Genomic DNA, 5,885 nt, shown 5'->3' with positions numbered 1-5,885 from the left:
CAGGCTGGTCTTGAACTCACAGAGATCCGCCTGTCTCTGCCTCCCGAGTGCTGGGATTAAAGGCGTGCGCCACCACCGCCCGGCTACACTTCCCTTTTTAAGATGGGGAAGAATGTTCTATTCCTTTCCTCTGGTTGATACTTTTTTCTTCTTCTTCTTGTGGATCAGATTTAAAAAAGCAAAACTACTGCCAAAGGTGAGGGTTTGCTTTTGTTGCTTCTTTTCTAACAAGTGTTTCTTTATTGCTATTAGCTCTGCTAAATCTAGGGCTAACAAAAAACATATTATCTATCAAAAAAGGTCACTCATATTATGATACTTGAACTGGCTCCCACTAATGTGCCAGTTTGTTTATATTTTGGTTTTTTGAGACAGGGTTTCTCTGGGTAGCCTTGGCTATCTTGGAACTCACTCTGTAAACCAGGCTCACCTCAAACTCTGCCTCCTAAGTTCTAGGATTAAAGGCATGTGCCACCACACCTGGCTGTGCCAGTTTAATCTTGAGACAAGGTTTTGATAGCTATATAGTTCAGGTCTGGGACCAACACACCAAGCACATGCCTCGCCAAACCAGAAATCAGAAACACAGACCTGCCTAGAATTGAACTCAAGAGCCAACAAAGGGGACCCACATTACAAAGGGATGCTTCATAAATTTAAATTTAAAAAAATGGTAAACCGTTTCCCTTAATTCTGGGCAAGAAATCAACAATGGTGAATTTTATTGTCAGCCGAAATTAATGCGCCATAAAGACATCATGAGGGCGTACAAGGACAACGCTGCTTACTATGGTCATAAAAGTTTGGCAGGTGCGAGTATGAGGTAAAGGTTGCAAGAGCCTATCGGTGACACAGACTCAGAAGAAAATACCACAGGGAGCCTGTTACCGCAAATCTCAAGGTCAACGCGCTGGGGACGCGAAACACCTAGAACTGCAGCGGGCCTCATTGTTACCTAACTGCTGACGCCCTCGGTAACAGGTCACGGTGGATGTTAAAACAATATGGAAATAGTCTTTGAAAAATACATGGGCGATGTACAGGGCGGCTTCCAGACACAGCCGGCGCGAGTGCGATCGTGGAGGACTAGGGTAAAGCACACGGCGGCCAAAGCCAAGAGCACGGAGAAGGGCGTGGAGCGCCGGGAAGGGACGGACGCGGCCACACACCGGGAGGCGGCGCGGGCCGACCCAACGCCGCGGCGAAAGGGAAGCCCTGTCTGGCCCAGGCCCCGCCGGCTCCCACGTTAGGCTCGTCGCCATCCCGTCCCGTCCCACGCCGCCCCACCGGCTGTTCGTCGTCCGAAGAACGAACGGCCTCCTCGGCTCACCTCACCCGGTCCAGCACAAGCACTCCACCTCAAGCGGGAGGCCCGCCCCGGGCCCGGAGGCCAGCTGCCCGGGAAACGCCTCACTCCGCCATCTTCGCTCCTTCTCCGATCCACCAACCCCGGGGCGGAGGCGCGAAAGGTCCCGCCCCACCTCCGAGTGCTGATTGGATAGCATCTTGCTCGCGCGCTCTCCTTCCGTCGCAGATTGGCTAGAAGGCACATCAATCAGCACGCTTCCCTCTCTGGTTCTATTTTTGTTGTTGTTGGCGCTGTGTGCTTCAGGTTAAGTTAATGAGGAAAGGGGTTACTGTAATTCACTTGAGGAAAAAAAAAAAAGTCCGATTGGAGGTAGGCTCACTTTTTAGTAAGATAGTGTGACAAGGCCGAATGACTGTTGTTAGCTTTACTGTTAAAATAAACTGTTATTAGTGATTTCTGTCTTGACCTAAAAATTTTTTATCCCCGGCTTAACATTACACCCAGAGGAACAATTTTCAGGATTTCAGTTCTTCTGATTTTAACCCATTTAGAATCTCAAAAGCCAGCTGTTTAAAGGTCAACACAAGACCGCCGTTTCCCTCACCTTTGAGGGCCTGTCCGCTGAATGAGACATGTTAAATGGCAGTTTTGTTGTTTCTTCCAACTGTAGGACTTAAAGATCCTTTAGCAATGGTTCCAGGAAAGGCTGGGAAGGCAATAGCGTTACTCGTCCATGCTATGCCAAGAGTAAGCTGTGCTTGCTAAACAGCAGGGTTATCATCTACCCCATTTATTAGGTCCAAATTCCTAGGCTGAAGCATCTGTGGTAAGAGCGCTATGCCATGCACGAACAAAACATGGCTGTGTATTTCCAGAATGTCAGAGTCTATTGAATAATAATAAATTCACAAGATACATTGCTTCATTGGCTGCAACTTACCATGCACCTTGATTTCCGTTTATGGCTGGCAGGTGGCAAAGACCTCAAATTCACCTACGTAGCAGAAGGTAATTTTACCACACTGGTTATGTCCTGCGTGCCAACTGAGCAACAATGTCCTCAGCCCAAACACGGGTTCTTCTTCCAGTGTTTACAATGTATCAGATCATCACACTTCACACAGTATTGTGTATATGTACATATGTAGGCTATAGAATGCCTACAAAGGATTACATAAGCCTCTGTGTTCAAAGCAAACTTTGTTTTACTGCGTCCAGACAGTGTTGGTACAAATGGGAAAGAGTCGCTGTGTAGTTAGTGTAGTTAGCTAGATATTACTGAACCCAGTTAGGAGGCCACAGCCAACTGAGGCCATCTGAAGGGTCCCAGTGAGCAGCAAAGGAGAGCGATGGTGAAGCGCACGACTGAGTAGGGACAGACAGATGTACAGACAACAGTAATTCAAATAAGCAATATCAAGCAATGGTGCCTTCATCGATTACCAAGGAATGGCAGTTGTGCTAAGCTGAAGCCCAGAGAAATAGTCTTATCATCCTTAACTCATTTTGTCCTTCCTATTTATATGGGGTATAGGTGAGGAATGTTCGATAACATTCCGTAACTTCTGCCTGATTTTTCTATGTGTGTAGTGAAAACTCAGACCTTCATGCATATAACGCAAGCATTCATCTGAGCTATAGTCTCAGCCCTCTATTTAATATTCCATATCCATGTTTATTTTATTTTAAATATATTTTTAAATATTTATTTCATGTAAATGAATACTTCATATATGCATGTACCACATGTGTGCTTGTTGCCTGAGGAGGTTAGAAAAAAGGGTGTCAGAGCCCATGGATCTGGAGTCACAGATCACTGTGGATCATCATATCAGTGTTGAGAATCACACCTGGGTCCCTGCCTGAGCTCCTTTCTCCTCCTGCCTTATCTTATTCTTTCCACACAGCCACATTTTAACTCCAGTCTCCCCCTCCCTAGTGCTGGGATTAAAGACATGCAATCCCAAGTGCTGGATCACCTTTGTGTGTTTCTTTTAGACAGATTCAATCTCGTGTAGCCCTGGGTGGCTTTGATTGAACTCACAGAGATCCACCTGTCTCTGTCTCCCGAGTCTTGTGTGGCCTCTGTGGCTAACTAGTAGCTTATTTCTGCACTCTGATCTTCAGGCAAGCTTTATTTGTTAGATTACAAACAATATCACTACATACCATGTAGATACTACTATTAACATCAAGAATATTGAGCCTATGCCATTGAGCTGACACAAACATGCTTTTATTTATTCACTGTTCTTTGAAACTGGATCTCATATAGAAAACTGACCTTGAGGGGCTGGAGAGATGGCTCAATGATTCAATGTACTGCCTGTTCTTTCAGAAGACGGGTCAATTCCCAGCAGCCACCTGGTGGCTCACAACTATCTGTTACTACAGTTCCAGAGGATGCAGAACCTTCCTCTAGCTACACTGGTACACAGATGTGCATGCAAGCACCCGTGCACATAAAAATAATTTTAAAAGATGATCTTGAAGTTCTGGTTCCCATCTCTACCTCCCATGCTGGAATTACAGATGTGTGCTACCATGCCTAGTTTTATACAGTGCTAAGAGCAGAACCCAGAACTTTGTGCACGTTAAGCAAGCACTCTACCAACTTACATCCTCAGCCCTATTTATTTTTAAATTAATTTTGAGATGTGATGGGTATTTTGTCAACTTGACATAAACTAGAGTCACCTGGGAAGAGGGAACATTCTCAATTGAAGAACTGTCTCCATCAGATTGGCCTAGGGACATATCTGTGGGGACATTCCCTTGATTAGTGATGGATATGGGAGGGCCCAGCTCACTGTGTATGGTGCCAATCATGGACAGAGACCTATGCTATGTAAGAAAGCAAGATTACCCAGGTGGTGATGGTCCTCACCTTTAATCCCAGCACTTTAATCTTGGGAGGCAGAGGTAGGTGGATCTGAGTTTGAGGCCAACCTAGTCTACATTGTGAGTTCTAGGACAGTCAGAGCTACACAAAGAAATCCTGTCTCAAAAAAACAAAAACAAACAAACAAAGAATGAAAGTAAGATGAACAAGTTATGGGAAGAGAACCTCAAGCAGTGTTCCTATGTGACCTCTGCTTTAGCTCCTGCCCTGACTTCTTTTGATGATGGATTGAAGTAAGTTGAAATAAACCATTTCCTCCCACGAACTAGATCTGGCCAGTGTTTATTGACATGAGGTTAACATCCAGAGGTTTATTGTGGCAACTTTGTCTGATAGTTAAAAAGGCTTTGCAGGGTCGATGTGATAGCTGAGAGGTTATGAACACTTACTGCTCTTGCAGAGTACCTGGGTTCTTGTCTCAGCACCCATACAGTCGTTCACAACTATTCCTAACCCAAGTTCAGGGGATACAACACCCTCTTCTGACACCCATAGGCATCAAACATACACACAGTAAATATACATACATGTAGAAAAACACTCATATATATAATATATATTATATATAATAAGAGATAAATGGGCCTTGCAATATGTGAAGAGCGATGTGACATTTACTTCTTTGCCCAAAATTCAGCTTATCGGTGCTCATCAACTTGCTTCACACAGCTTCCCAAACCACACGATTTCTTGTGAAATCTTTTGGAAAATATCACCAAATAGAAAGAGGACTGTCTAGCCGGGCGATGGTGGCGCACGCCTTTAATCCCAGCACTCGGGAGGCAGAGGCAGGCGGATCTCTGTGAGTTCGAGAACAGCCTGGTCTACAAGAGCTAGTTCCAGGACAGGCTCCAAAGCCACAGAGAAACCCTGTCTCGAAAAACCAAAAAAAAAAAAAAAAAAAGAAAGAAAGAGGACTGTCTCTGCAGGCCATCCTCGGCCCTTGTGCACACTGCCATTTGCACCTTCCCCTTCTGTAGGGAACGGAAGGTCTGAGTGAGTGAAGTCCTGAGTGAACATGATTTTCACATGGACCAATTGAACAATTTTGCAAAGCTGTTACCCGTATGGAAATGGCAAAGCCTTCTTGGGGAATCTGAGAACACATGCTGTTGGAAATTGATCAGACTAGCAACCAGACCTTTCTCCTTCTAGATGTTTATTGCCGGAGACTGCTCCTACAGAGACCTCCTAGAGACTAGCTAAGCCCTCCATCCTGCCCTGTCATAGCTTTATCATATGTGTGCATGTGTATTTGTCCTTTGTTTCCTAGAATCCCCTCGTCTGGACCCAAGTCAGACACAGCACCCTTTTTTCTCCAGCACCTTTTCCTCCACTTCTGACTTCTTGGTGATTACAAGGATAACAGAAATGCCCTTGGTGTTAAGTATAAATGATTTCACAGAATATTTCTCTCGGCAAACACAAATTACAGGCTGCTTCAGCTCCCTACCCACAAAAAGATGTGGCACATAACACACTTAAAATAGCACGCTCATTCTTTGAAACTGATTCAATTTTGAGAAAACAATAAACTTCTCCATGGCTAGTCTTCCAAATGACATCCTATAGAACACGCTATAATGGCAGCGAGAAATCTGTTCTTACACTGAAGGCTGGGAAGAGACAACTCCTCCTGAGAAGCTGAGCACCATAACCAGGAGTGCTGGCACA

General features: G+C 45.0%; 1 long non-coding RNA gene across 1 annotated transcript in view; it reads right to left on the bottom strand.

Annotated features, from left to right (window-relative positions):
• Positions 1 to 1,449, bottom strand: part of LOC101981667 — a 7,371-nt gene extending 5,922 nt beyond the window's left edge. Inside the window, exon 1 of the long non-coding RNA XR_258748.3 lies at positions 1,331 to 1,449. This is a non-coding gene — a long non-coding RNA (uncharacterized LOC101981667). The remainder of the gene's footprint in view (positions 1 to 1,330) is intronic.
• Between the last annotated feature and the right edge of the window lie 4,436 nt (positions 1,450 to 5,885).

This window comes from Microtus ochrogaster, assembly GCF_000317375.1.
Source record: "Microtus ochrogaster isolate Prairie Vole_2 chromosome 14 unlocalized genomic scaffold, MicOch1.0 chr14_random_1, whole genome shotgun sequence".
Classification (NCBI taxonomy): Eukaryota; Metazoa; Chordata; class Mammalia; order Rodentia; family Cricetidae; genus Microtus; species Microtus ochrogaster.
The sequence above is the reverse complement of the archived record's forward strand: the minus strand, read 5'-3'. Positions and strand labels throughout refer to the sequence as shown.